Here is a 12,507-nt window from a genome sequence, read left to right as displayed (position 1 = left end):
GACAACTGAAGGGGTCTCCGTAGGATTTGGCTATGAACATTCTTGCTCTCTCGGCTTGTCTCAGCCTTGCCAAATCACTGGAGGTCATTAATAAATTCTGGCATGTAAAAAAAATGGGCCTTCCTCCATAAGGTATCCTTGCCCTCCATAAACTTGAAAGCTTCTCAGACTCAGGTCGGAGACGACGCCGGGGTTGGGAGGAAGAAGGAGCAATGAAACATTAATATTTTGAGAGAAATGTTTTATTTAAGTACCTCGCAGCAGCACTAGGGGGATGAAAAACATTTACCCATTGGAAATGATATTATGACACTGGCAGAGGCCATGCGATGGCTTGTTTATTTTGTTCCAGGGAGCTATTATGAGAGGTGACTGTGCGGGACTGAGAGAGCCAGACCAAATAGCATTTTGCTTTGAAAACACAGTCGGATAGCCTACTATTTTGTCCTTTCAAAAACTAACATGACTCTGCCATGCCTGTGTATATCCTTGATGAAAAATGCAGGATAAACCAGCACAAATTTCCAACTGATCCTACCAGGTTTATGCAGGTTGGTGTAGATGCTGGTCTTACTAATGAACCAGCATAGAATTTCTGTTATTAAGCAAAATGAAGCTGATCTATCAGTGTGGTCAGTTGTCTATTTATTTTAGTGACATTGCTTGGTTTTGCGTGCATATTTACACCAACAGGGGTGCAAAAGAAACCAAAAAGTAATACAATATATAATTTTTTACATTATAAATCTGCTTCATAATATTAGTGTGCTAAATAATGAAATATGCAAGCAAAACCAAGCAATGTCACAAAAAAAGGTGCTTATACAGACAACAGACCACACTAATAAACCAGCTTCAAATAAAGTTAGGTTCATAAATAATTGAACGTCTACACAATTCTAACACCAACACAATGGATTTAAAATTAAATGAACAAGATTTGCTTTAACTGCAGACTGTCTGCTATAATTTGAGCATATTTACATCATCAGGTGAACGCTGTAGGAATTACAACAGTTTACAAATGTGCCTCCCACTTGTTAAGGGTCCAAAGTAATTGGACAATTGGCTTCTCAGCTGTTCCATGGCCAGGTTTGTGTTATTTCATTATTATCTCAATTACAATAAGCAGATAAAAGGTCAAGAGTTCATTTCAAGTGTGCTGTTTGCATCTGGAATCTGTTACTGTCAACTCTAAACAGAAGATCCAGAGAGCTGTCACTGTCAGTCAAGCAAGCCATCATTAGGCTGAAAAACAAAACAAACACATCAGAGAGATAACAAAAACATTAGGCATGGCCAAAACAACTGTTTAGAACATTCTTAAAAAGAAAGACCACACCAGTGAGCTCAGAAACACCAAAAGACCCAGAAGACCACAGAAACAACTGTAGTGGATGACTGAAGAATTCTTTTCCTCGTGAACACTCTCCAGGAGGTAGGTGTATGTGTGTCAGAGTCAACAGTCAAGAGAAGACTACACCAGAGTAAATACAAAGGATTCACCACAAGATGTAAACCATTGGTGAACCTCAAAAACAGGAAGGCCAGATTAGAGTTCCAAAAAAGCCTTCAGAGTGCTGGATCAACATCCTATGGACAGATGAGATCAAGATCAACTTGTACCAGAGTGATGGGAAGTGAAGAGTACTGAGAGGGAAAGGAACTGCCCATGATCCTAAGCAGTGAAGCATGGTGGTAGTAGTGGAATGGCATGAGCATATGGCTGTCCACTGGTTCTCTTGTTTTTATTGATGATGTGACTGCTGACAAAAGCAGCAATATAAATTCTGAAGTGTTTCAGGCAATATTTTCTGCTTACATTAAGCCAAATGCTTCAGAACTCATTGGACAGCGCTTTACATTAAAGATAGAGAATGACCCAAAGCATACTGCAAAAGCAACCAAAGAGTTTTTGAAGGGAAAGAAATGGAATGTTATGCAATGGCCAAGTCAATCACGTGACCTGAATTCGATTAAGCATGCATTTCACTTGCTGAAGACAACACTGAAGGGAAAATGTCCCAAGAGCAAGCAGGAACTGAAAACAGTTGCTGTAGAGGCCTGGCAGAGCAGCACCCGGAATGAAACCTAGCTTCTGGCAATGTCTATGTATTCCAGACTTCAGGTTGTAATTGACTGCAAATTATTTGCAACCAACTATTAAAAAGTGAAAGTTTGATTTATGATTATTATTCTGTCTAATTACTTTTGGACCCTTAACAAGTGGGAGGCACATATGCAAACTGTTTTAAATCCTACAGCATTCATCTGATTTGGAAGTAAATACCCTCAAATTAAAGCTGAGAATCTGCTGTGGAAGCACGACTTTTTCGTTTAATTTTATTTCCACTGTGTTGGTGCATAGAGCTAAAAAAGTTAGAATTGTGTCAATGTCCAAATAGTTATGGACCTAAATGTATGTATGCATATATATATATATATATATATATATATATATATATATATATATATATATATATATATATATATATATATATATATATCATTGCCATAACTATGTAATCACTCAACCTACATACAGGTGCATGAGAAGAAAAAAAACTAACTTCATCAGAACATTCTAGATGGCACTTAAAGGTTTTTTTTTACATCTTAACTCTCCATAGGGCTGAGCGACATGACCAAAAAGTTTTTTTTCATTATGTTATGGGGATTTCACAGTAACAGGTAGTTATTCAACAAAATGGACAAAAGGCCTTTTATAAACAAATAAGCTTTAATATGTAAGAATTTTTTGTGTGTGTTTAATTTTTACCCTTATATACATATAGTAAACAAACCGTGGCTTAAGATGAACAACATATTACACAATTACACTGTATCTCACATTTCACAGTTTAATGTAGATTTATATCAGTTTTAAATCTCAGAAACCATTTGACTTGCAAAGTCTTGAATGGACTGATTAATAATTATTTTTGTGAAGTCTGGTGAAAGTTTAATAGAACAAAACTGAATATGTTGCACATTAATAAAACAAAAAGCAAACCATTTAGAAAATGAATGCCAAATAACTGCATAATCACAAGCAGCTTAATAATAAGATTTAGGTATTGCTACTAATGAGCTCTTGATAATGACAATTTTTAAACTGAAAGCTATTGTTTTAAATACTTTAATTTGAAATTCCTCATCTGTTAAAATTCATTTGTCAGTCACCTTTTTACATTTTATAAAGTGTTCATGTTAAAATTTATGCCAGGAGGTCAAGAGCATCAAATATTGTTCAATAGTTTGATTTAATCAAACTTAACTACCAAAGAACAGAGATTGAACAATTATCTCATCAATGGTAACTTCAAAAAGACTTCAATAACTTTTGTTTACCACATGAAAGAAATGAAACCAATAAGTGAAAGTTTTGATGTTTTTGTAGCTGTCATTGATTTGCTTTGCAGTTTTCAATTTCATGTAAGACTGTGAGTCAGTTGTTGTGCTGTCTACTTCTCTTTTATCTTTATCTATTCTGTTTATTCCTCTTTTCATTAGTGATTCTGCTTGTTAACTATGAATTTAAAAAGTGAATATATCTGTTTCTCTGACTGCACTACTGTTTCCTGTTTACTTTTATTCACTATAGCCTTGAAGCTGTGATCAGCACTAAGGAGTTGTTCCAATAAACAACAATTCTTTCTTTATTATTTAGAGAAAAAATCATTATTAAATAATTTGTTAGAAATAACATAATTATTGGGTCTTTATTTAAAGATACAGTATAACAGAATATTTAATATACAGTAATAAGTTAAACCAATATAACTGCTTCCCATGATGTTGACCAACTAATCTGCAACCCATGCACAGTAAAAAGATATAAGTTAACTTTAAAAGATACACTTTGCTTTTTTTCAGGGAACTTTTGGAGCAATGATATTACCCAGCACTTGAAAACACCAAGCCCTACACTTGTACAAGTTAAAATCTGCGTAATATCCTTGCATCTGCTGCAGCACAAGTATAGTTACTAGCCATTTTGGCTTGGAAAATAGCTACAGACGATTCAAGCTTAAATAGAAACAATTATCGAAACTCGAAAATTTAGTCATTTTTAGTGAGATGCTAATGGTCTAATCTGATTTAATAAACTATGCTAGGCTAAGCTAAAAGTGCTCAGTCCAGACCCAGCGATTGGCTGAATGGACCCAAAAATAGTAAAACTAAACCATTTAACTCACCCAGGCTCATTCTGATTACATATCCTTATATACATTTCTGGAGAGGGCCAAATACGTTCCAGGAGCTACGTTTTTACAGTTTTTGTTTTCGCGAATCCAGCAGAGGCTGCCGTGTATATGCTTTATGAGATCTCAAATTTCTCTCACGAGTGCCCTTCTCACGTAAATCCACCAGGGGCCGCTGTCGAATGACTGACTGATCCACCCTACTCCTTCCCTAATCCAAACTAACAGTGTTTTCAAAAGCACTAATTGACCAGCGCACGCCCACATCTCTAAACCCAACCGACAGCACTGTCGGCAGCTTAATTTTTACCATGTTTTCAAATTTTACCACATTATCACCCTATTTACTTGGTTTATTTAAATTTTTGTCTTTGTTTTTGTCTTACCTGCTTTCTGGAACCATTCACTGCCGGACTCAAACCCCGTCATTACGGTCAACTGCTCTGCATCTCAATTCCTCCACCATACACGGCGAGCCACTAGACAAACTGGTGACAGCAAAAAAACCATCCACACTAAGGTAAGCAGTCAGCTGGTAAGCATGAAAAGGAACGTCATCATACCGCTCCATCACGTTCACTCTGGATACATAATTTTCGATTTCCAGAAATGTACTGTATATAGGGCTACGTTTTCAGAATGAGCCAGTGTTGGTTTAACTTGAACAGTTGACCCCTGTTGACTCAACTGACCCTGATCGCACCTGGTATTAAGATGCAATTTTTTCCGATCAAAAGTGGACAATGTGGTATGTATGATCAGTGATTACACGTGATTAGTTGGCATGAAGAGCACAATAATTCGACTTTAAAAAGTCTTTCACAAAGACACCTTATTAAATTACTTTAGATTTTCTAAAAAGTTGTAATGTTTGAGTTAATCGTAAATAAAATCAATAAAACAAAAAATTTATAAAAGTATCTATAATTTCATTAGTCAATGCAGAACATAGTCTATTTATAGTGTTTTAATTTTTTCAAAATCGTGCTGGCTTTCACAGTGCTAAAGAGAAAAACTCAACACCTGCCCAGAGACCCTCCCTCATCAGAGTAAGAATTTCAACAAGGTTCAAATTCAAAGTGGACAAAAGAGAAACATTTAAATGCCAGGGGTGAACTGTAATGTCTTTTTTGTCCTCCACTTGGGATCAGATCAATGAAAATGCATCTTAAAAACTCAACCCAAGCTCATTTTGGAAACGTAGCCCCGTGGACGTTTCTGGAGACCGCGATTTACGTGGCCGAAGGTACGTAAAGGCCGCGTTTGGTTTTTTTTCGAGCGAACGCTGCGGGGCGGTGTGGCGCCCTCCGCCCCTCCTCTTCGCGCTTGCCGGCCGGTGGCTCGCCTGTGAGTGGAGGGCTTTCCCGACGCAATCAGTTTGTCCGCCTAGCTCACAGCGTTGCGTCGGCGGAGCGGAGGCCCCGGATAAGGAGGAGGAGGAAGAGCCGGCCGCGGTGGACCACGACCGGGATCGAGTCCGGGGAACAGCAGGTTCTGGAAATCAGGTGAGACGAAAAACGGAATCTGAATAATAAGGGGGAGAACGCGGCGGGATCCGAAAACGCGGTCGAAATCGAAGACGAGGGCTTTTGCTTTTTTTTTTTTTTTTTTCGATCCGGCGGCTTTTCGCGCGAGAACGGCGCGGGAGCGAACGCCGCGCGCTCCGGAAAGGGGCCCACCCAAGGCGAGAAAAAACGCGCACAGCGGCCTCTCGCGGATCCGCGAAAATAAAAAAAAGCTCGAATACGTACCTCCCAGGACGTAAATCGCGGTCCGCAGAAACGTCCGCGGGGCTATGTTTTCACAATAAGCCCGGGTTGCAAAAACAAGTGCAAACAGGTGAGTTGGCCTAGGTGAGTTGTTAATAGTAGAGTGAATAAACAGATTGCCTTAAAATTTATAAATAAATTTACTATGTGCAAAATTATAAGCAGCTCCAAGTTACATTAGGTTACTCACTTTTTGAAACAAAACTAAACACTTTTTAATTGTGTGGACCAGCATCCAAACATAATGCTGAATAGAATCTGAACCTGAGAAAAGGATTTCTTATTTGCTCGGTAATCGTATCTGCCAGGTGCGTATATTAATGCTAATGATCCTAATAACTATAAAGGAGCAGCTGATTGTTAATTTAAATTGCAGACATATTTCAAATATACATGTGGATAACGATCTCAAGATGTCTTTGTTTCAATTAAGATGGATCTGAATTCTTACAGCACACAAGCGCCCACGATTTTTCAGGACTCCGGCTGTTCTCGTTCTTCCTTGCGGCTCATTCAAAGTGGATTAAAACATCTAAGGAGGCAATCAGACCTTCTAACACAAAACAGAAAGCCTGTGTGCCCGACGACTCTCAGCGAAGTGTAGCCAATAACCGTTCCATTTGCAAAATGCAGCTAAGCTTGAAATTAATACAAATCTCTTTTATTTCAGAAAGGGGGCCTATGAATTGCCAGCAGCGCTTCCAGGTGATCTTACTGTATACCAATTAGGCCGCTTTTTGCGCCGAGCAGCTCGGCTTTGGCTCTGATTGATGTCTGACCTCTTGGGATCCTTGAAAATCACTCGCTCCGCATTCTGCCGCGGCCCCCCGTGGGATCCTGATGAATGGCGACCCAAACAAATGAAAATGTTTATCGTCCTCTTATCAAATTAACCACTCTATTGCACAGTTAATTGTTTATTAAAGGACTTAAGATGGAATCACATAATGAACCTGGTAGCGGTCTTAAGCTTTTTTCCAATTAGGAAATGCACTGACTCATGTCAACTGAATGATGTCACTCGCATGAAACCGAAGCTCAGAGAACTTGTATTTATTTCATTTTTATTTGGATTTGAAGAAGAGTTGGACATCAAAAGGGAATTCTCTTTCTGCTGCATGGACTGTTCCTTGGCTATCAGAAAAGCCACAGCGCCCTCTATTGTTCAACACTTTCAGGACTATTAGGAAATGCTTAAAGGGATAGTTCACCCAACATAGAAAATGTGCACACTATTTACTCACCCTCAAGTGGTTTCACACCTTTAAGAGTTTCTTGTTTTCTGTCGTACACAAAAGAAGATATTTGAAGAATGTTGGAAACCTGTAATTACATGAATAACTATTATAATTTAAAAAACAATTTATTTTGTGTTCAACAGAAAGAAACTCAAACAGATTTGTGACAAACGAAGTGTGGGTAAATGAATTATTTTGGGTGAAATATCCCTTTAAACTTGATCAAAATACTTTGACTTTGATTCGATTTTTTTATTATATTTAAGCATGAATATTGTGTATAAAGAAACCCTGCAGGCAGGAATAATACAATATCTGTATCCCAAATCTAAAAGTGCTGCATACAGAGAAAGGAAGGCATTGAGGCACATCCGATGCCAATGTTTGCATATCATCTTATGTACTCAGGGTTATTTCTAGTTGGTTTGAAGGTAGCATATAGCGTATCCTCTGAAGCTTTTGATGCATCAAAGCCCTGTGCTTGCTGTTAAATAATGGAAATTTTTTTAAAAAAATGAAAAAACGGTGCATAATAATGCGGTTGAAATAAGTATTTTTTAATTTTAGTTTCATTTTATCTTGAATTTGTTATCTAGTTTGATTTAATTTATTTTAGATTACTAGAGGCAGAAATGCAGGCATTTTCATTCACAAATATTGTTTATGCATTGACTGACTGGGCAGTGAGACAGAAACCAGCAGGTTATAGGCACAGTGAAAATATTAAATGTGTTTATACGCATATGTATGCTCTAGGCATATAAAATATGCTGTAAAATGGCAAACTGCATGTAAAGCAAGTTTGAGGGAGTTACTTGATTTCAAGCTGAAGTATACCATAGTGAAATGGCAGTTTACCAACTTATTTGATGCAAAGCCTTGTTAGGCAGAAACAAATATATGCTATCTAAAACAGTGTTTTCTAAAAAGCTATATACATGGTGTGTAAGTTTTGTTGTGCTTAATAATACATCTTATAATATATATATAAAGATATATAGATTGTGAAGTGCCAGCAGTCTGTTTCCACATTCAGTATCACTGCAGTCTATAAACGTCTCCTTTTAGATAGGTAGAGCTCTAAGTCCCCAATTGACATGTTTTCTTTTTTATATAAATAAAATAAAATGTTTTTTTTTTGTTATATAATAAAAAAGATCTTGTAAAACATTTTTGTATGTTATTTTTCTTTCTTTAAAATGAACAAAAAGTCTTGGCCTCTTGCCTAGTGTATAGTGCCAGTCTCCGATATTAACATAAAGAGTGTGTGTGTGTGTGTGTGTGTGTGTGTGTGTGTGTGTGTGTGTGTGTGTGTGTGTGTGTGTGTGTGTGTGTGTGTGTGTGTGTGTGGTCCCCCTTGGCTAAAATTATGTTTATCTTCACCTTGATGGATTATGGATACTAAAAATGGCACCAAACCGTGGACTTCTCAAGACTGCAAGATAACATAACGTTTATTGTTTACTTTGAAACTGCCAATCGCTTTCCAAAATCTGATAAGATATAATGCTGAAATAAACAGCTTGTAATTTGAAATCAGTCATGAAAGCAGCCGTGCAGGTCTGATGGAGCTGCAGCACCCCCTGCCGACAGCTTACAAATTTAAAATGATATGAGTGCAGTTTTATTTTTCCACGTCTCTTTAATTGTTTACATTTATTCATGTAATTTTTCGAAATAGTATTTACTTAATTTACATCATTGTAGTTACATTATTGTACATATAATATGCTTGTGAAGTAAAAATCCCCACAAATAGGAAAAAAACAACCACTGAAAGAGTATTTTCCAAAAAGTCTAATGCTTGAAAATTCATTCATTCGTTTTTTTTTTTTTTTCAGCTTGGTCCCTTTATTAATGTGGGGTCGAAACAGCTAAATGAACCGCCAACTTATCCAGCATATATTTTACGCAGCGGAGGCCATCCAGCTGCAACCCATCTCTGGGAAACATCCATACACACTCATTCACACTCATAAACTACGAACAATTTAGCCAACCAAATTCACCTGTACCGCATGTCTTTGGACTGTGGGGCAAACCGGAGCACACGGAGGATGCTCTGCAGGGAGAACATGCAAACTCCACACAAAAACGCCAACTGACCCAGTAGAGGCTCGAACCAGCGACCTTCTTGCTGTGAGTCACTGTGTCACCCTTGAAATGCTATACATATGTATTTAAAAGAGATCTTAGTCATTTTAGTTGCTTTTCTTATGGTTATTGTAATTTCATTCATTTGTTTAATTTAGTTTAATTTAGTAATTTTATTATTATTTTATTATTATTAATACTATTTTTATTTTATTTTTCCTTTCTGTCTAATGATGTGTTATTTGTATGCATATGTTATTATAGTTTTTTCTTATGACTGTTGACCTTTTTTTGAGATCTGTCTGTGATCCCTTGGATTTTGTTCTGATGTTCTTGTATTGTCAGTTCAAGCAATTAAAAAAAATGTATAAATAAATTAAACCTGTCATCAAATAACGCTGTCATCTCGTGTCAGAACACTTGGTGTGTTTGAGAGGGCTGGAGGGCTCCCACAGGCCCATAGCCAGGGGGGGTTTGTGTGGTTCGAAAGACCCATATGTATGAAAAAAATAAGTTACATCAAAAAGTGTAGTTATCATGGTCATTTGACAAGCTAATCCAGCAAAAAAAGTGCTTAAAATGTCACTAAAAATGGAGTATTCAAACCTCATAATTAAATAAAAATGAAGTGAATAACTGCAATAAGGTCCACTTTTTAAGAAAAAAAAAACACCCCTTAAGAACCACCACACTAGGCTGGCTAGGTGCCTGTCCCATTATGAATGTTTCAAAGCATTAGAGTTTTTGGTGAACAGACTTTCAGTGTAGGGACAGAAATATCTGAAATTTGATTCTCTTACTTTTCCAAAGACAAAGGAAAGTTTCTGAGTTTGGAACAACATCAAGGTGAGTCAAACACAACAGCCTTTGTACTTTATTTTAAGGTGCCTCTTCTAGTGCAACTATTTATTTAACTACTGAGTAATTAATTTCAGTATTAATTAATTATGTGGTTAGGGATATAGTGCGGCTTAAGTTTAGTTGCATGTCACCATGCATAATTAGGCTAATTGTAATTACTAGAATAAGTACATGTAGCATGAGTAACAACCTAACCCGTTTACTGTCCCAGAGATGATAACGTTTTTTTTTTTTGGTCTAAATCTCAACTTATCTTGAAAAACATTATTTTATATGCATTTATCACATGTAATGTTTAAGTGGCCACAGCTATATAACCCTACAGCCCAAGAGCTGGGCTGAGCCTGGTCAGTTCTGGAGGGAAGACCACATGGGAAAAACTAGGCTGCTGTTGGAAGTGGTGCTAGTGAGGCCAGCAGGGGTTGCTCAACCTGCGGTCGGTGTGATTCCAATTCCCCCAGTAAAGTGAAGGGGACTGTACTGTCAGTGAACACTGTCTTTCGGATAAGACAATAAACCGAAGTCCTGACTCTCTGTAGTTATTGAAAATCCCATGACATTTCTCATAAAGAGTAGGGCTGTAACCCCACTGTCCTGGCCAAATTCCCTTCTTCTGCCCTTACCCATCATGGCCTCCCAGTCATCCCCATCCACCGAATTGGCTCTTTCACTGTCTCTCTACTCCACCTATAGCTGGTGTGTGGTGAGCTCACTGGCGCTGTTGTCCTGTGGCTGCCGTTATATCATCCAAGTGGATGCTCACACTAGTGATCGTGAAGCTCTTTGGGTGGCCATACACTGTAAATACACACATTACATTGCATAATTTTCAAGTAAGAACTTAAAATTTGCGCTGACAGCAGGCCTGGATTGGCTAATCAGGAAAACCGGAAGAATTCCCGGTGGGCTGGTCCGTTTTTTGGCCGTGAGGGTCGGTGTTCCTAGCTCCTTGCACTCTCAGCAGTTGCACTTTTTTCATTTATTGATTTATTTTGGCATAGCCTCACTCTTTTTATTCATTATTTTGCCGCAGCTCATCTTTTTATTTATTTTCTCGCAGCCCAGTGAGCAAAATGCAGCCTGCAGGTTAAGGATGACAGCGGCACCTTAGTGAATATAAGAATTAACATTAATGAATATTTCTGTAACGACTGGGGGGAGTGACACTCACAACAGAAGGTAAGATCCAATATGCAGGTTTATTCAATGTCAGGCAAGCAGTGGTCATCAGGTGCAAACGGGTATCTATAGACAGTCCAGAATCATAAACGATAAACAGGCAAAAGGTCGAAAGGCAGGCGGTTAAACTAGAGAACAAGGGTGACAAGGCTAAGGTCTAACACGGAGAAAACAAGACAGGGAAATGCGTTGTAATGTCACAAAGATGCCAACAAGACTCAGCAAACTGGAAGCGTGAATGTGTGGCTTAAGTATGGAGTGATATCAGTCTGTGACAAGGTTCAGCTGGTGATTGCAATCAGGATAGATGAATGAACAGGCGTGCGTGTTTGGGAGCAGTGCATGTATGAAAATGTAGTCCTGGGAAATGCGGAAATGTAGTTTTGAGAGTTCGTGTGAGAACCAGCGATCTCTGGAAAGCGATCGCTGGTTGTGTGACAATTACAACCTGATCAATGAAAATCAGATAATTCACTACATTAATAAATCTGACATAACCTGATCAGAAATCTAAAAACGGGAGAAAAAGTTTTGCTAATACTTATTTCAAATTCCAAACTCAGCAGCATAATAGTACGCTTGACGTCCAGTGGTCAGCACATTGCATTTTTTCCATTTTTAGTGTTAAGACAAATAATACTGTTTGAGTAACTTATGTAGGTGTACATATTTTAGTTTATTTTTTATTTTTTGTGTGACAACCGTTACAAAGGACTGGATATCTATAAAGAATTTTGAATTTATATTCAAGGACATTGTGATGTTTTAAATAATGGTGTTGGAGATTTAGCTACCCTTTAATGTTCTCATATTTATGACAAACATTTGAAGTTCTAAAGCAGCTGTGTCCTTGAAAAAGACGTGATAGTGTCATTAGAAACTGAATTGGAAATGACCTTATTTTAATATAGTCAGTCGTGAACTGAGTTGGGCCAGTCTAAGGCTTGAAACTCCTCGGCTGAAAAGGAGTCCCACTCCAGTCCTGGCTGACAGTTACCAATGATGTTTCATTTTGGGCTAAATGATCCCTTTATCTCCAAATTGAACCTCTTAACAGGCATCTTAATGCCTGGTTGACCTTTTGTCCATAGGTTATTGTAAAAAAAAACACACATTTTCTTATAGCGGTGCCAGAAACAGTCAAAAAAAGGTCCAAAACAA

Source organism: Danio rerio, chromosome 21, assembly GCF_049306965.1.
Source record: "Danio rerio strain Tuebingen ecotype United States chromosome 21, GRCz12tu, whole genome shotgun sequence".
Lineage (NCBI taxonomy): Eukaryota > Metazoa > Chordata > Actinopteri > Cypriniformes > Danionidae > Danio > Danio rerio.
The sequence above is the reverse complement of the archived record's forward strand: the minus strand, read 5'-3'. Positions refer to the sequence as shown.